Source organism: Electrophorus electricus, chromosome 22 (assembly GCF_041902795.1).
Source record: "Electrophorus electricus isolate QZ-2024a chromosome 22, ASM4190279v1, whole genome shotgun sequence".
Taxonomy (NCBI): Eukaryota; Metazoa; Chordata; class Actinopteri; order Gymnotiformes; family Gymnotidae; genus Electrophorus; species Electrophorus electricus.
Genome location: NC_137518.1, coordinates 4,362,243 through 4,382,416, shown reverse-complemented (window position 1 = coordinate 4,382,416; position 20,174 = coordinate 4,362,243). Strand labels below are relative to the sequence as shown.

Genomic DNA, 20,174 nt, shown 5'->3' with positions numbered 1-20,174 from the left:
TGCTGCCCGGGGGTGTTCATGAACTGCCTGCAGGACCCATGGAGGCATTAGCGCTTACCGACACAAGAAAGGATCATTCTCAGGTCACCGCATTAATATCGCTGATGTGAGGTCACACACGACGAGTTGTGTGGAAACGGGGATGTGTGTGCCTACCCGTGTAGAGATTCACCAGGGGAACTGTGGGTTTTTAACCGCTGATGTGTGTTATTTGACAGAACAGCAGCCACTATGCAGGAGGCGTCACAGTCCAGCTATTAAAGGAGACACACATCAAATGAGCTGGCACTCACATTAGAGAATTCCGCACACGGAGAAATCTCTGAGGCAAAGAGGACATGGGAGAGACGAAGTGATAGCGCTGCTTAGCAGGGAACAGCCAGAGCAAGACTGTGTTCGCTGTGAACAAAGGCGAGGGCAAACGAGGCTGCAAGGCTTTGAGAGGGAGAGAGAGAGAGAGAGAGAGAGAGAGAGAGAGAGAGAGAGAGAGAGAGAGGGAGAGAGAGAGAACAGAGGTGTCATGGGAAGAGAATGCCTAAAAGTATCTAGCTAATGAGCTACGTGAAGACAATGGTTTAAAGAAAAAAGAAAAAAGTGTTTATCCTGGAACAAGCAGATAAAGGCGATATTTATGTTCTGCTTAAAATCAACAGAAGCAGCCAGGGGTTTGTTTTGGGGTTTGCAGGGGGGAACACGACTGCTCAGTGTAGTGAAGCTAGCACTCCAGGGGCTGAAAAAAAAGCTTCCTTCCTTTAACAGCGGCTACAAAAGGGCAGAACAGCTGTGGCTGGCAAGCACTGGCTTTTAGAAAGCAAGCAGCATCTCAAGCTTCCCGCAGCCGAGGAGACGCACATTACCGGGGGTGAATGTTTTCACAGGGATATCATCCCAGCTGCAAAATGTTGCGTGCAGAAGAAGGCTCTGACACTTTCCTTTCCTTCAGAAAAACATAGTGTGTCCTTTTGACTTCTTTTACATTTTATTCAGATTTTTCACAGACAGTAAATTAAACACACAGTCTAACAGAGTTAAAGCAAATCGTGTGTTGCGTGTCAAATCCATAACAACCCTGAAGATAGTTTCACTGAAGTGTACCAGATAGCTATCTAAAGCAGGACTGGCTATAACTATTAGCCAGAGTACTTTGTAAGGTGAAAATACTCATGTTAACAAAACAAAGCGTAGAATCTAAAACTCTCAGACATTCTATGGCATTGCCTGTGGTTTTGCTATGGGTAGCATTTATTTTCATTAATTGAATCACTAATTAAATGGTATCTTGTGTTGCACAGTTACAGAATACCTAGGGAATGTTGGATAAATTCCAACTTTGGAGATTCACATATTTAATTACACTGAATGCTGCTGTAAGCAAACATTTCTAAATCATATCTCTAAGCATACTACATTGAGCAGTAGTCTGGCATTCATGTGTCTTAGAAAGCTTTGCTTTGTACATTTGTATGATACAGGTTGTATCCAAGGCACAACAACAAAAAACATTAGAGAACTATTTTAGAAGCTGTTATCCATTTTCCTCTTTTTTCTGTGTTGAAAAAATCTGCATATTATATTTGAAGGTTAAATGTGAAAAAAGCACCCACTGATCTTTAAATGAGTAGATTTTATAATTCAGCAGCTGGTAAATTTTTTAAAGATGCACTATTTCAAAGCTATTTCAAGTGGCTTCTTGTTGGCAGAGTCCACAGATTCAGAACTACATATTTTTAAGACATTTGTGTCTTTTCTCTAGATTAATCCAAAAGACACCACCCCAACACACACCTTCCGAAACTGCTTCTCACAAAATCCATCTTACCAAGTGATGCAGGAGAATCCCATGCGTTACAAGTACCGCCTTAATCTTCTATTAGCAGCCCCCTCAGATTTTACACACTTTAAGAGTGCCAGTATTGATCTGAAAAAAGAAAGGAGTCTTTTTGGATTTTTGTTGTTGTACTTTGATTTTCATTACCGCTGTCCCAATTGGTCGTTTCTGGCAGCCAACACCCATCCCCCCCAAACCCGGGCGTTAACTGGTCGGCGGTTAACTGGGACTGCAGCGGCAGGGTGGAGCTGGCCGAGGTAGAGCAGGGCTTGCGCACATGGTGTTAAAGTGCAGCACTAATGCTCGGCCCTCTTCACCGAAGGTCATGAAAGGTCACAGAAGGGCAGCGTGGCGTCTGTGTGCAGTACAGGCGTCACGTCTGGTTTTGGGGGGGAAATCAATTGCTATTCAAATGTTGATATTAGCCAAACCCTGGGCTTTAAAGAGCTTAAAAAGTCATTGTACGGTTTGCATGAGTGACATTCCAAGCAGAGAGGTGCACTAAAAAGCATCGACGAACCACAATTAAAAGATGCAAAAAAAATGGTTAAAACAGTGCAGCATTCCCTGAAGCAGCTTCCTTCAAAAGGATAATGCTCTCAGATAACGCTGTTAATATCTCAGCTCAGATAGTCGGTGTGTTGATATTTAGACAATAGACACATTGAAACAGAGAGCTACCCGGACGAAATCAGAACACGGGTGTGCGGAATGTTGTAGCCTGGGAATAACCACGCGACTGCTCAGAAGGACGCCACAGAATTCCACTTAAAGCAGCCAACCCCTGCACCCAAATAGAGGGAAGGGGAAGGCTCATGAATGCTAGCTGAGGGCTTTATGATTTCTTTGGAGATTTGGAGGATAATTTAAATGTTTGCTCTTTGTTACAGCGGCCCAATTCAGTAGCTCCAGATATGAATTAAATCTCTCTCTCCTTCTCTCTCTCTCCACAATGGCTGGTATCTGGCTGAAAATTTGATCATTCAATTTCCCACTTCCCTTGCAAAATGAAACAAAACCTTATTTGTGGGACACCAATGGCGGCGCTGTGCCTCACACCCCATGCAGTCACCCCAAATGTTATTTTGCCAACCCTGGCCCTGACCTGCTTGAACAAGCCCATGAATCATCAGATCATCCAGCCACCCAATCACCACGTCCCATCCGAGATGCCTAAATGATTCTGCACTCATCATCAAGTGGCAGCACAATATTCATGAGTTGCTGCATTCCCATGTGCCAGAATCATTAAGAGGGTGGATCCAACCATATTAGCATATAGGCTTATAAGGATTTTGTCATTTTTCCTTGAGCAGACTGTGTAGCATGATAATTTCACTTTGGGACAACAGGAAGCAAGCCCCGGGATTAAGGACAGCCTGACAGGAAAGGCATCGAATGTTTGAGCGGATAAAACGTATAGCACTGGCAGCTGATTGTTGATTACCATTCCATTAAGCTCACATTATCTCCTTCATTATTTACATTTTTACTCAATAAGCTCGCTTAGGCTGTGGAGGAATGCATTGGGAAAAAGGTCATGGTTAATTCAATTCCGGGACTTATCTCTTTTATGGCATTCTGAGCAATTAGGGAAGAATAATAAGGAAGTCTATTGGCATCCTTGACGACCACACCACATGGGTTTGCAAGATGTTCCCAAACTGCTTGTTAGGAATAACCCATAATCTGCAAATGCCCTGCACATCCTTTCTGTAATCCTAATTATCCAATTAAACAACATCAGTTTAGTAACATATCAACAGAATTAACTCAACTCAAACCTGCTTTTGAGCAGGTTGTAGTCATAACGAATGAAGGCAAACTAAAACAAGAAGTAAAGGAAAAACTGTTATTCTGTTCATTTAGTCTTGAAGTTACTATTTGGCTGAAGACGGCATTCTACCACCATTCTACATGTGGTCCGGAACTGAAGCAAAGATCACCCGGTATTCGGGTTTTAGAAAAAAGTGTGCTGGGTTGAGAATTCAAGAAAATGTTGTTCATCAGAGTTGCCAGCATTTCTAGAATTTCCAGACCATCATGTGGTATGACAGTGAGCTTCCAGTCCGACTGCTAAAGTGGGGTGTGAAAGCCCAAGCTGAGCCAGTTTCGTACCAGACCCGATTACACCGCTCCCTGCAATGTTGAGGATTAGCACCCTTCTGGTCTTTAAAGGCAAGCCAGACTAAGGGGTCTTCATGCCTTCGTAAACACCCTGGCCCTGCTTCCTATAGATCTCAATCGCTCAGACAGCCCACAGCTAAGACGCTGTCCCTCCTTCTCTATCTCATGCTCCATCTATCTCTCTCTCAAAAGCAGATCCAGCTCTCCCACACAGGCAGCGCGTTTGGTGTCATCTTCACAGCTAAGAAGAGGTTCACCTGAGTCAAGCCCCAGCTGAGATCAACCTCCAAGTAAGCAGGCAGCCTGAAAGAACGCGGTGGAAAGTGTTCCGGGAAGCGTTAGAGAGTGAGCACGACAAAAAATACATAGAGATAAATAAAAAGAGTTTTACTCTGCAGTGCCTCCTCACTTTAGAAGTATAGAGGAGACAAGGATGCCCAGGCTGAGAGAGAGAGAGAAATCGAGAGAGAGAGAGAGAGAGAGAGAAAAAGAAAGAGAGAGAGAGAGAGAGAGAGAGAGAGAGAGAGAGAGAGAGAGAGAGAGAGAATGCAGGTAGAAACTCCCCAAGGTGTGAGCAGATAGATGCAAAAAGTATCAGAGCTCTGCTCTGCCAGACATAGACTGGGTGGGCAGATACATAAGTGCACAAAAAAATCAATTTGAAGGTATTCCTGCACAGAATGGAGAGTGACTTATTAGAGCAGTTAGACAGAGATTACTAGATGGTGGATGTGCAACGCACTATTGAGGACAAAAAATGCCTGCCGTCTGTGCTATTGATCGAGCATAGCATGTATGTCCAAGCCAAATCGATTGTGTCAGGCCAGGTTACTGGGTATGATCAGGTGGAATAGCTTCTTCTGGCCAAACACAAGAAGAACCTTATATATGTTTAATGGTCAGAAACATGATTTTGCGAGGTTTGCCATTTAGAGTCATTTAAATTGTGATATAATTCTTTTCTTCCAAAACCACTGGAGCCATGAGTTAGATGACTTGATGTGTTTCTTGGATATATTCAGTCATTTGATGAGTTTTTCAGAAACAGCCTGACCTTACTGCACTACATCACCCATCAGGCCAAGCAGCACTATGTAATCTTGGCAAAATTTCCTCATATTGCTTTCACTCTTCAGACCCTTTGACCGTTTTTTGCGGTTAAATTGACTGAAAGATGATCGAGTCTCTTTTCAGGAGAAGCCGAACTTCAGGGTGAGTTATCTTGATGAGAAAGGAGTCATTTCTACCGATATCTACCTTTTTTTTTGCCAGGATCCTTCTTCTGTCATGCACGCTCCATCCATTTACTGGACTGTGAAGGCATTAAAGCTTGTGGTTCAGGGAGGAAAGAACAGGGGCCAAGATTGAGCTGCCTGTAGTGGAACATTTTCATTTGGGGGAGGATGCTTGCAGACAGGCAGGACAAAAGACTTCCTCTTATTGCCAGTGTCAGGACCTTGGATGCAAGAAGGTGTGAGCAGAGCACGCTCACCTGCGAGCCCATTGGGTGGAGGGACCTGAAAGATACATGAAGCCAGAATGAATAATGCATTGTGATGCAGCCGCACTGGAGCCATTTGTCAAAACTGTTGCTTTAGTATCATTTGTATCACATTCCAGGCCACTTCGAGGTATATGTTGCCAAACCTGCCACCTAGCAGCACACTGAGGTGTTTCGCAGTGGTGCTCTCAGTGACACATATTCATTTCAGCATTGCCACTGAGATGAGTGTTTGCTCATATATACATTTAATGCCCTGCAGCGGTGAGAAAAGACATAAAACTGGCACGCACAGTGCCGCGCATTTGAGGTGGAATTTTACTTCAAGGGGCTTTTCATCTTTGATTCATGACCTATAGAGTAATTTGTTAGTTTGTGCGGTGTTAATGTTTTTCTGCCTGTTTGTTAAGCTTATGCCTTGGGAGATGTACTCTTTATAAACAGGAGTCCATAGGCTGTTTGTAAAAAGGGATAACGGGTATGCAGGAACTATGTGTGCCTCGTCAGTCCCATTCCTGGGTGAAGAAACAAATAGCACCTGTCAAACTTTTGCCACTATGAATTGTGGTTCTCTGCAGCCACATGTACTGAAGTGGTTTTCAAAACAATTCTTTTGAGTGATATTTATCAACCGTCAGAATGTATTTTCCAGGATGAAGAATGGATTATTTCAGAAATGCCAACGTAAATGCAATACAGCTGTTCTCTTGTTGTTGTTGTTCTTGTTGTTGTGTGTGTCCGTCAAATCAATTGTTTTACCACTTAGGTTGTTCAACCAGTACAATTCTAAATGCATTTCTGTGGCTAACTGAACAGTGTCATTCATTGTGTACACAATACTATGCCATGCTGGGCATCCTAGTGTAACTTTGGTCAAAATGTCACTGAAGTCCCATTTCAGCTGCCATTATAACAGCAAAAGAGTAATCTTCTGTGAGTGATAGGCAATTGAAGAAGTGCCCCCTTTCTTGGAAAGATGGTATCGTCTTTCCTTCCTAATCTAAAATCCTTTACTGTTGTGAAGGACAGAGGCTATGAGTTCAATTCTTTTGTGCATTTGTGTGTGTGTGTGTGTGTGTGTGAGAGAGAGAGAGAGGAAAAGAAACCACCTAGATCTATGGAAAAGACTTAATTGGGGGTTTTAGGAAAAAGTTTGAGAATTTTGAGAAAAAGTCAACTTTAATGCAAAGTCATATCTCTTAATTCACTAATTCTCTGATCCATCTTCATTTTTGTGATATCCAATGCAAACAATTTAAACAGCAAACGTTTAAATGGCCAGAACTAACACACGATTAGATTGGTTTTCGTCATCTGATTATTTGACGAAACAGCTGTGTCAAAATATGGATGTAGTCCCAGTAAGACCTAAATATAGAAAACCTAAGCCCCCTTCCAACACCCACCCACCCCCCCCTCCAATATATCGGTATCAGTTTACTCCTCACTTTCAGGATGGACTTCTCAACACAAGTAAATGACCGCTTGGCTGTTTTTAAACCTTATTAAAATTGTTATTTCCCCATCATTTACAATCCTGCCCAGCACAGCCCCCCAGATAGCTTTAATACTAAAAAAACAAAACATAGCACTCCTCTGCAGCTTCTCACTGGGGTTAAACACAGTCCAGTGGCGATTGTTTAAGCCAAAAATCCCCGATAAACTTTGCTCGCTTTAATACTTGATTTCTCACCTGAGGACTTCATGAGATTAATAGGGTGTTTTTAGTCAGTAAAAACACTAAACTGTGCAGTGCCTGAGAGTGGGGATCAGTAAAAGGGTTCTTCATGAGACCATCATTCCAAGGTCCTGCATTCTACTACCTCTACAACAATATTTATTAACTTAAATGCTCTTCCTTTATTTTTCCTTGATTTATGGAACATTAAAATGTTAAAAGAAAACAAGCTACGAACTTTCACTTTGCATTTTACATCAGGAGACACTCTGCTAAAAGAGGCTTGGATGTGGAATCAAAGCCCTTAACACAGCAAATGCTCATTATGATCGTTTTCTTTCATGTTTCACGGCACCACATGCTCATAATGGTAACTCTGAGGATGAGACTGCATTTTCATCAGAGAGTGCACTTCTCACAGACCACAAACATCTTATCACCGTCCACATAGCACGACTGGTGAATATGTGCATTTAACACCAGCTGGTAGTGTGAACCACTGAAGCAGTACAGTAATTCTCATTTATGTAATTACTCATTGAGCCACATAAGCCGGGTGCTGTGCATGCTGCGAGTTACATTTGGCACACCCCTCTAATCATGTGTACATAATCAATATCCAATACCCCTCTGCTGTGTTTGACAGGTTCATAATTACGCCTGTAAAATTAACCACATATTTTCGGCAGGGGTTCCTTTATAGGCCATTGAGAGGCATTGCCTGCAAGTTGACAAAAATGACCCCTCCTGAAAATGATTCAGACAAGGGCTATTACCAAGCTGGGAGTGTCAAACGTTCCAGTAGTGTTTGCAAAGCGTGGTGATGAAAAACAGTAGTGGTCACAAAGCCTCACACAATAACAGCCCATGCCTTCGTCATGTTGTCGGAGGATACAAATGATTAGTCTTCAATGGCTCATTGATTGAATAATGCTGTCTGATCCTGCACACACACACACACACACACACACACACACACCATGAGCAATGACCACAAATTATCTTAATAATGTCATTGCTGGTATGAATAAAACTCAAACCGGTGGACTCAGAAACATGTCCTGGTGTGAATACCCACTTTCTATCTTAAATCCATTTCTCACCAAAGACTTTTGGGTAAAAATAAAAGAATATTGGCAACTCACCATGGTGAGCTTTTCTAAACTTATTGTCTTCTGCAGTTGGCCACATCAAATAACTACTTTGACTAATGTGGCTGGCTCACTGTACCCTGATGCCCTTGTGCAAAATAGTTTCAACACAGCCCAGCCATCCTATCAGCACAAAGACCTCTGGGTTCACCCAGTCTCTGTGCTGAAAAGTTAGCACGATCAATTTCGTCATAGCCCAGCCCCCCTATCGACCCAACCAGTACCAAACCTTTTATAGATCACACACATCAGAGCATTATCAGAAGGAGATGAGTCATCCTCCATTCCCAATTGAGACCTTTGGGTTCACCTGGTCTCTGTGGTGAGAGAGAAGATCTCCAGGTATTCTCAGGCAGCTCAGAAATCCCATCCTTATCCAAGGAGGATTAGTGCGGTGGCAGAAGATAGTATCGTGGTGTTCTTCAGGCCTAAATCAGCTCCTCCAGGAAGACACACATTGATTGTGCAGTCAGCAGAAAGGCTAGGCCAGTAGGGCGCCAGGTTTGATTGTCCCTAATCAACTCCAATCATCTCCCTTCAGACTGGAGGAGATGAGCCCAACCAAGGGGAACCTGACCAGCCTGATAAGCTTTATCTCATCCTTAAAGTCGAAAATTCCTGCAAAATCATTTGTGGAGATGCTGGTAATAGTGACTGATCTGTATGGAAGGGAGGACAGAATGCAAACTACCCTCCTTGCTCACTTATACCTTTGAATATTCTTTCCACTTTTAATGCAGATGCAGTTGTCTGAGGTTATGCGTTGATTTGTGAAGCAGGACAGAATAAATGAGAACCTGCAATTCTGCATGACTATGTTGGGCATTACTAGTCGAGGTGGAAGCTCTATATTAGCTCCTCATGGTGTCTGTCAAGATCTCACTTATACATGATGTCAATAAAAAGACTGCCTCTATTTTGAGGAATCAGATTACAATCAAATTTTAAAAATAAAATAATTTATACAGCACTTTTTACAACAGCTGGTGTCACAAAGCAATGTCCAAGTCCAAGCTCACAATGAGTAAGCCAAGGGTGACAGAGGCAAGGAAAAACTCCCTAGAGCATAATATTATAATCTGCAAAATCCTTAACGCAACCTTCCTCTGTAGGCAGGGATAAATGCCTGCTTTTATATTTTTAATGGGTTCACCTTGTTTCATATTCTTCATAGTTAAAAAAAAAAAACACACACACAGTAGACATTTTCTTTTTTTATGGAGTATTTTCATAAGCATAAGTCATTGTAACGCTCTATCATTTTCCACCAATCATAGCGTTTTTCTCAGCCCATTCATTGTGTGCAATCAAAATTTTATGTGAGGCAAAAGGACTAATTAAATTTTGACATGATTGTGAATTCTGAATATTGTTGCTTTTCTTTAAGGATAAAAGGGTTTTATCTCCATATGACATAAAATAAGTACACTTGTCAGTTTGTCAGGTGCCTTTTTCATTTCAATAATTGGATTTCCTTGCTTTAAACAAAACTAACAAGATAAACTTTAGAATTATTCCTTCTTGCTGTTTTGGAACTAATTAAGTATGTGGCATCAATTATTCTCAAATGTTATTATTATATGGAGAAATGTAAATCCTTTACCCTAATAAACAAAATGTTTTCAAGCCCTGCTTTACAATAGAAGGGATGGGGTGAATTTTTCAGTCCCAAATAAGTTTCTTAGTACTGCTTCATTGGAAAGTAGATATATCTATCCAAGTTAAAAAGGTAAATAGTACATGTTTTAATTACTCTTTACAAGAAATTGTCCTTCTGATATCATTCATATTAGTTTTTTCTTTAGAAAAACTAAAGCAATCTTAGCAAACTAATCAACATTGGTACTCAAATGGTACAGTACATTGAAATCTGCCCTGATCTTCTCAAAGTCATTCTGTTATGAGAAGAGAAATTCTCTACAGTACACTGATCTAATTCATCTTGTAACGGCACATTAAGTTTCTCAATAATCTTCAAATGTTCCAATACCCACACTGTCACCCAACAGATGGCTTTGGTCCGGAATATCCAATTATTGGCACAGAAGCAGTTAAAAGCAAGAGCCACTTAATGGCGAGAAATACCGCTTTTGCCCGCAAGACAATCATTGTATTTCTTTTCTGCCTGTAAATAGCCAGGTACATAAAATCAATGTGAGGGGACCCAATAACAATCCATCTCTTTTCCTCTGGCCCGATCGTCAGGTCTACTCGCCCAGAGGGCCTTTATTACCGTGGATCCGTGTTAGAAATCCACTCTGCCGTCTGGCTGACCGGATCGATCCAGCATCTATTTGTTGCATTAAAGCAATTCCTCCCAGCTAGCATGCAAGCAGGCAGAGAACGCGACCTGCTCACGAGTGGTGATCTGCACATGGCAATGCGAGAAGACTTGGCCTCGCTATTAATAAATAAGCACATGCTATTTTCTTAAAGCTGCGCATGAAACTTTAAAAACTCCTTCCCAGCTGAAAGCGCGAAGGACACTTCACAAGACTGGGAAGTAATCTGGGAGCCTCTTATAGATGTTTGTTTTTCCGCTAGAGGTTGCACCACTGAGGGGATCCACTGCTCAGACAAGGAGAAATTTGTCGAGACAATAAAATGTGCTGAAAGAGAATACAGATAAAGAAAGAAAGAAAGAGAAAAAAAGATGAACTCTGGGGATGGGAGGGGGATTACTGGCTTTGTTTGCATTAGGGAACAGCCAGTGCTTGAGGGAAACAGACACAACTCTGTTTTTGGTTCAATTGTTTGTCGCGATCATGGTTAACGTGGCTGATGCCACTTGCTTAGTGCTACACAAATGCACCTGGTTTCACAGCACCCAAAGCAGGTACCTCCCCACCATATTTAATCTTTAATCCCCTTAAGGACAGTGCCTACTGAGCTCAAGAGCACCTGTTTAGTCTCCGTTTCATCTGCTCCTCCGCTAAGGGCCACCATGAAAAGCTCAGTACAGTGGGAAGGAATTAAAATCCCAGCACATTATTACTGTTTTAGTCCAACCCCAAAAATTCAGCCACGACAGCTGAAAGAAATGGGTGGAGTTTTTAAAGCATTTTAAAATTAAGAAAGTTTAATAAGCATACTCAAAAGGACGTTCTACAACAGTTTTGTCTAATTACTTATCACTGACACTGGAAATCAGAGATAACAGTACACAAAACCCACACACAGAAGAAACATTAGCTAGCGTTGTTATCTACTACAGTACAACCTCCCTCTACTCATATCAAACAAAATTAACATTAGCCAGCATTATCTTCTACTGTATTACAGTATTATAACTCTACTTAGTTATCAGCTGGGTGAACAAAATATGAAAGTGTCTCTGGAAGTTAATTCTGGCCATTTTCCCATGGTGTCCATCCAGCTGGTAACAGAATAGGTTTGTTGCAGTTAAAAATCATCGGACCTTTTCAGAACATATTCTCAGTGCTCCCATATTGATCAATTTTGCAAGACAAAAAATATAAGAATCAATTGTATAAAATGGACAGAGCGGAATAAGGTCAATATATAAATTAGACATTCTAACTAACCCCAGAAGAAATTTCACTCATTGATTTCACTACCAGATTGAAGGAAAAAGTCCTCAAAGCAAGGAGTACTTGAATATTACAGACCCTGCATGTGCTCTGATTCAAGATGTCAAATATTTCTGGCACCTTATACCAATCAGCTATGATTCAGTTCATTCCAAATAATACAATATTATGTTTATATAAGACTACTGATTCCAGTTTCTTTTAGTCCCTGAAATATGGGCACTACATATTATAAAGCCTGTGATTGCAATGATTCACCCAATGTAATCAAAGCTGACTGTAAATTGAAATAAATTTCAAAAAACTTCTGCACTTTACCTTTAGTCATTGTTTCATTGTTTCACATAAAATGTGCTAGAAAATAAAGACCTCCCTCACATACAAAAAAAAAATGTTCACTGTGTATTTACATTAAAATGCCATTCTTCAAAACATCCCTAAATCAGTTTTGTGAAACCCAGTTTGCTGCAGCTCGCAGAAGAAACGAACTTCCTTAATCTAAAGCCACTGTCATGTGACCACATCTTGTTTTGTTGTTGTTGGTTTGTTTGTTTGTTTGTTTGTTTTGGGTTTATATATTTTCATTCATTCTCCTTTTTTTACCCCTTTCTTCCTCCAACCATCTGGAGCTGAATGTTGAATTCGTTCTGTCTTCAAACTGTCTTCACAGTACGGAACCACATTTTAAATGATGGGGTTGTTTTTGTTATTGTTGTTGTTTGGTGGGCTCCTTTAACTCATAACAGAATAAAAACAACAAGCTCCACAAATGGCACCTCTCTCCTTGCAGATAGAACTGAAGAAACAGTGAGCCATAACCTATTGTTATTAAACTACTATGCAATAATCTTTATACCATTATGGACCGGTGCATTGAGGAAGAAGTCAATATCTGTGATAGAACATGATAGCTGATGCAGGAATGTGCCGTCATTAGGCTGGTGAGGGCAAAATGGAGCCTAAAGCATTCAGCTGCGCGTTTTCAACTTGGAGAGGAATAACTGATGAAGTGGTTTTGCCAGATAAGAGTCTCATGTTGTCAAAACTCTGCTCTCCCTCAACATAATTGAAAATCTATTGAGTTCCTCTCAGGCTGCATCTTAGCATGTGAGTATGGGTGTTTTGATGCTCCGCGCCCCCCCCCCCCATATGTTGATATTATTCGATATTGAGAGAGGGGCTGGAATATCCATGTTGGCATAACGGGACTCTAGGGAGGGTTTTGCAATTACTGCTAGTGAACTGTTGTCTGGCTGTCATTCCTAATTCATCGTCACAATCCTACAGAATGCGTGCAGATGATATTTGGGGTGCTGTAAGGACTTTTACTGCTGTGGTTATGCATTGCAGTATCCTATTGTTGCCCTGATCATTTCCTTTCCATCCGAACCACTATATGTTGCAGAGTTCAATACTATCCAGTAACGTGCCTTCAAGTAAATTTAACAGTTCCTAACAACATCAACTCCATGCATGCTTTTGATGCAAAACCAAGTCTTGCTTTCTTGCTAACAGGAGACCCAGGGAGCTAATGTTGAGCTTCAATAAGGTCGCTAAGCTTGATAAACATAAGCTCTTTATTGTTCTGTCCAGTGCACTGTAGCTTGACCAGCTAAAACGATGGCCTGCATTTGTTTTCACAGATTCTTTTTGTTGTTGCATTCAAAACGCGCTGATGCTAACAAGATGTAGAATCTGTTGTAGAATCAATGCTTTTCGGACTGAGAATGTTACCCTGCTTTATAAGGCAGTGCTTACAGAGCACTACCTTATGTATTTCACGTTAATGATATCAGATACAGTATTTATAGACACATCACATCAGCAGCTGAACAATACTGAGCCTTTCTGGCTTGCTTATCTAGAGTTAGTCCATCACTCCCAAGATTCTTTGCAGACTGAGACAGATTGCCAGATTTTAGGATAAACCTATAGTTCTTTTTGCAAATGAACAGGTGATACAGATTTATACAGCTTCTTATATACAGCATGCTTTTGCAGTTCGTCTAATTTACACAAATCTGTTTCAGGAGCTCCTAACCAGTGACGTGGGCCATGACAGCATTTTACATGGTTTTGAAATACATTTCTAATCAGCCTAAAGAATGCAATACAATTGCCAGATAGAAATCAAAGGTAATGAGATTATTTGTCAACATATCAACACTGCTCTGTGAAACAGGATTAAAAACAACCACTGCACAATATATTGTGTATGCCATAGTGAACACATTTTCTGATCATAGTTCGTTTCAATTTGAGACATTTCAATTAAAAAAAATGCTCTGAGCTGTATTCATGCAAGTTAAATGCTAGAAAATAGCTGGTCTGTGAGGGTGATTTTTCTTTTATACTGATCTCGTATGACAGAGATTTACTCAGACCCTTCAGGCATGTTACCATGAGATTATCTGGAACACATATCTAGTTTCATCTTGGAGGCATTTCAGCCTCCCTGAGTGAGCTGTATGGTTACATGTCAAGAGGGAGGAAAAGAGCATAGTGTGGACTTGCACATGAATGTGTGTGTGTGCGCGCAGGGTGAATTATGTAAGAGTGTGTCTGTGTACCAGAACGTGGGCGTGCTAAAACGAGACTTCGGTCAGTCATCTCTACAAGCGTGGGATCATGCGTGCCAACTTCGTTTGCGTGTGGGTTGCGGGATTGGGGAAGCTCCTCCCCTTTAACCGGCACCGCACAGCGATGCCAAGCATTCTGTTGTGGTCAAGGCAATGGTCCACTCGCGGTTTCCACGTGCTGCTCTGCCACTCCATGACGACGCCAGCTCCGTACACCCAGTCCCCTCTCTCTCCCCTGTGCCCAGTCTAGCCATCTCAGACCATCCTGAGAATTATGAGGCCTGGACGCGTGGAAGAAAGAGGTTTCTGAAAGAAGCAGACAAAACGGCACCACAGCTGTATATTACTGTAGATATTAACAGAGTTGTTGGCATGGTGACGTGGTAACTTGGTCAAACGATTGGCTAGACTTTTCTAAAGTCTCATTTCATTATAAAAAAAAAAATCAGTAGATATGAACATCAGAAATACAGTTTTGGTAAAACTTTGACAGCAGCTGCTGACTTCTCCTTTACCAACACATTTATCAAGGTCTCCCGGCATTTACAATGCCGTGTCTAATGTATTCGCTGTGACTGTTATATGCGAGAGCACATAGAGACATATAAGAGACAGCTCCCGATCAAGTCTCTTCCTGCTAGCCTTTTGTATGACTCACCTGGCATTAGTCGCAAAGACCTTTACGGTTCACTCCTTGTGACAGCTCTATTTTAGACCTGCGTCCCTGCTCCCGAAGGACGGGAGTTATTCAAGTCTGTTAGTCAAGACAGATCACAGCAAAACTCTGGAGCTGGACTTTTCCTGCATTCCGAGATGTGATGCTTTCAGGCGGCATTCCACTTGGGCATCAGAATTCAAAATGAAGACTCTTTAGAACTGTGGAGGAAGAGAAACACATTGTCATCCTATTGGTTGGAATGACAGTCTGTGCTTTAAGCCAAAAGCTGCTTTTTCCCTTCACGCAATATTCCTAGGTTTTCCTCCATTTTCTGTGTTCACTCACCTACCCACAGACACACACTGCTTTCTCTCTGTCTCTCTCTCCCTCCCCTTCACTCACACATACACACACACACGCATGCCTGCTCAGTAAATTAGTAAGTGCCATAACATTGACCTCCTCAACACTAGCTCATTCACAGAAAACCTCCTTCCTATCCTACTCCTGGTAATGCTAGCAAGCTATACATTCACTGGATCCAGTTCAGGACCATGGCTTGGTCACATGCTCATCACCCAATCTCGAAACATAAACGAAGAAAGGCAGACACGCCCAGTAACGGAAGCTTCAAAAGGAACATGTGGACAAGGGTCCGACGCCTGGCCATGAACGTCAGACTTTCAGAAATAGATTGACTCATTTCAAGCATCATATAGACCAGAGTCTGTTCACTTTAGCCCTTGGGTCGCTCATGAACTTTTGCAAAAGCAACAGATACATTTTTAATGGAAACACTGGAAGACTGGAGAGAAAATTATGGAATGCCTTGTAATGGACAGCTGGGGGAGCTAATGTGCACGGAACACATTCCACTAATGTGCAAAAGCACAACTCAGAACCGTTCTGAAGGCCTTGGAGGCAGAACGAACGTAACTGGTTAACAGTCAGTGAGCGGAAATAAAGACGATTGGTTAACAAGCAGTGGGTGGAGATTTTCAAATGCCACATGTTCATCCCATAATAGTTACTCTGACTACCAGAAATTACAAGTGCAAGTGTGTAAGAACGCACTGCAGCAGTCAGTGGAACCGAAGCAGTCGAGCTTGTAGTTGAAGTGCAAATTAAATGTTCATATGCAACCAAGTTATTAGGTTCATATTGTTGTATATATTCATATACAGTTAGTAGGGCACACTCTCAGAAACCATATCTGTTCAAAACACTTTTGGGGATAAAATGATGGCTAACATCATCATCCCATACATGAGCAGAAATACCACTCTTATACCGGGAACATACTTATTCCACGTTAATACCCGAGTCAGCATTTATAGCATTTATATGTTATTCTGCATCTTCCTCAGGGGGAACGTTATCACCATGGCAACGTTTACACGGTTGCATGCGCCCGTTGCAACCGTTATGAGGCACGGAATAACTTTTTCCCTCCAACGCCAACAAGGAAAAACAGACCATTACTTTAAGAACAAAACTACGCAAACATGCCCTCTCTTGGGAACTGTACACCATTAAGATTCTAAATTACCATCTGTTATCTGCTTAGCACTTCTAGCCTGCATAACACCTTGCTAGCCTTAGCTATCTAGCTAGCTAACAAACAAACAAAAAAAACAAGCCAGCAAAGAAAATACAGCTTTAGAGGCTATCTTGCCTGCCAGTTAACTCTCCAAGAAACTAAAACCACCGAAAAAGGGCTGATTAAAGCAAAAGGCAAAACCAGTTAAAACTGTTTGCGGTTCATGCGGTGCACATAAAACATAGCTTTCTAAAGTTATGCTTCGCCTACTGGTTGGTTTGACAATGACAATAATTATGGCCTGAACCAATTAAATGCACATGAGCATATATTTTTCTATGTACACATACGTGTGTGTGTGATTCTTTATTCTTTCTTTATGGCTTGAGCTCTCTGGCATGCATGTAAGCTAAACAAATATACAATTTGATACACAAACACAGATGCTTAACATTCAAAGTCTCAGCATTCAAAAGGCACAAGCTCCCACATCCACTCAACTAATGTCAAACCCATTATTAAGGGAGCTGTGGGGGGTGTTTTGCTCCTATTCATAACACCTTTTTACAGAACGACCGCGGCCTGTAAGCTGGCAAAAAATAAATTAATTAAAAAAAACAGTTGTATACTGCGCATTCTTTGGGCTTGCCGCATGTTTGTCTTCCACACAGTGACCATTTCTGTCCCACACACGCAAGAATTGCATTCGTGTGGCCTTAAAGGAGCCACCCCACTCTTTTTCCCTACCCATCTGATTTGAGAGGCGAACCTTTTCCGACAGGATGAACTCGATCTGGGGGAGCGTACCTGATTGAATCTGCTCGGATTGGCAGCGGCGGGGGATGGGGGAGGGTGGAGGCAAGGGGGAGTTACAGCCGGGAGGTCATTTTCTCCCCCGATGAAGCGCAACAGCCCCATCTGCAGGTGGCTGCCCTCGACTGCGCCAGTGGAAGACAGACATTTTCCAAGGCAGTGGTTCCATTATATTCGGGAGGTGGGCCAGTCGGGGCAGGCCCACTGGGCACAGGCTGTGAAGACATGCATGAGAGCCAAGTATTTGGAGTCGCACTAACATTACTGGCATATGCATAATTTTTTACCATTAGGGTAAAAATGTTAATGCAGAAGAGGAAGGGTGAATACAAGGGGTGTCTTGCGGCAAATAATAAGGTAGAATGGGGAACATTTTGTTCAGAATCTATCTGATATAAAGCCTTTTGAACTTAAGAGGGAGAGGACAGTGGATGGTAACTGGATTATATTACAGTGTTGTAGAATTTCATGACAATATTTCATTTCAATAACATTTTACACCCATCAAAACAGCACACAAAACCTTAAAGTGTACTTTGACATGACATATTAGACAGAAGGTACCGCTGGTAAGGTAGTATAAAGAGTCAAAAGGCTTTAAGTGTCTGTAAGCTCCTTCTCTCCCTGTAGGGAAAAGGCACTACAGCCTCAGGCCACTGTCAGGTCCTATGTGTTACAGCAAAACAGAACAGCACTTCCACTACCAGGACTCAGATATCAACAGACAGAGGAACACACGCCACCCAAGATACAATTCTACTTCTGTCTGGATAGTGTGAAGCACGCCCATCAGTCAGGTCCGTTTCTGTAGTGCAATGTCGGCCTTTTGCCGCCACCCAAGCGATGTTTTGCGGCTGGCCTAGGGTGGAGTGCCAAGCCGCGGGCCTGCTCTACAACCCGGAACACTGAGCACCGGCTGTGGCAGCTCAGCGATTACACACACAGTTTAGCCGAGAAAGGACCGCACGGGAAAAACCAAGCGACTCTCGCAGACTCCAAGGACTCCAGGGCCTGCTTCCAGGGAACCAAAATAACCCCAGGTGTGCTTTTGCTGCTCGTTCATTAAAAAAATAAATAAATAAATAAATACGATTTTTTTTTTTAAACAGCCAAAAAGCTTTCAAGATTTTTCTCTGTTCCGCTCAGCCGAGTCCATTGCTGTGGCCTCTGCACTGAACCATTTGAGCAATAGGGTGTCGACAATATATTAAGAGCAAAGGAAAACAGTCCTGCTAAGTGACTTTATCAGCGTTTTGGTTTTATTAGCATTTTACGTACCCAGCATCGGCAGTTCTTGTTGTTCTTTTGTCAGCCAACTCCCCACATTATTTCTTTGGGTGATGCTGAAATCTGTTCAAGAGCGTCCATGTTTCAGGCTGCTTACTTTACACTCTTTCAGAGATCGACACATTGAACCAGTGTGAATTTTTTTTTTTTTTTTTTAACATCGATTTTCACTTTGGCATGGCCTCTAATGTATAAATAATTAAACGTATTTCCTCCGAACTTTAGTGAACTGTTGCTTTTCAAAAGCAGAACAAAGTTGACCTGAGGGCACATAATTTTGTTTCTGCCAAAACTGGTCGCAGTTACTTGATTAACGCGACTTCTGCAGAACAGATTAAAAGGTCGTGAAATGGGGAGGTGTATTTTTGCTTCCCTCCAAAGGGCATGAAATTATTATTAACTGAAAGGTGTTCTGCATTTTGCCTCTCACAAGCTTGAAACAACACTGGATACTAGTTACTAAACTAGCTGTAGAAGTCTCTTGTCAGATTAGTTTAGATTAGATTTCATCACTGAGCAGAGTACAGCTTCAATGAAAAGCATTTACCATCTAACCAGAAGTGCAAATAGCAAATTATATTATGTAGTAGAAGCAAACCTTCACAAAAAAGACAAAAAATATATATAACTGCCAAACACAATATATTTCTAATATATGTTTACCCTTCTGAACTCCACTTTACCTTAAGATCTATAACTAAGTAAGAATAAGAGAAATGGTGTTACAACAGTGAGGAATGAGAGTCTGGGCCATCCAGCAAGCCCTAGGAGCACAAGAAAGTTATAAACTCATTAATAGCAGATTTGCTTTATAATGGTGAATATGTGGTCTATGTTAGTGTGCTATGGCAGGCCAGAAGCAACACATGGAAGTGTGCTAATCCAATCTCCCACGAGCAGCTCAGGCAGGTTAAATTGAAGGACATTCAGCGTAACATACCAAAGTAACTGTTACACATCTTAGCTTCTATTATATCAGCAAAGCATTTAACTCACTAAAGGACGTATGCAGTGTATGCAACGTCATGGGTAAAAGGCAGTCAAGTTAAGCCTGTACTAATGATCAGCAGAGGTCACCACTGAACAAACATGAACAACAGCTCTGGAATAACCGAGTGCAGCATTAATGATGGGTTGATGGGGAAAGAGGGGTGTGGTGAGGTTGACACATGGCTGAAGAACAATATTAGGCCGGTTCCAAAATAGTAGAGCATGCAGTCTCACTCTGCTCATTTGGGTGACTAACAGGCTTTGTCGGAATACTCCAAAGGTAGGTGTCTGTCATTCCAAAGGCCACTGATGCATTTTCACACAGTGGAAAGATCACTTTATAGGCCTCTACTGAACCTATTTGGTAAAATACTGCTACTTTTCAAGGTGCATAATATATTCAAGGCCAATATTTTGTTTGTGATAAGGACCATTTTTAATTTAAGGCAAAAATAGCACTTAACATTTGAG

General features: G+C 41.7%; 1 long non-coding RNA gene across 1 annotated transcript; it reads right to left on the bottom strand.

The window, feature by feature from the left end:
* Positions 1–12,593: 12,593 nt before the first annotated feature.
* Positions 12,594–18,833, bottom strand: LOC145653106 (uncharacterized). Its single transcript, XR_014119427.1, has 4 exons — positions 18,705–18,833; positions 17,421–17,641; positions 15,074–15,291; positions 12,594–14,721 (listed from the first exon to the last, which is right to left on the bottom strand). It is a non-coding gene; the product is annotated as an uncharacterized LOC145653106 (long non-coding RNA).
* Between the last annotated feature and the right edge of the window lie 1,341 nt (positions 18,834–20,174).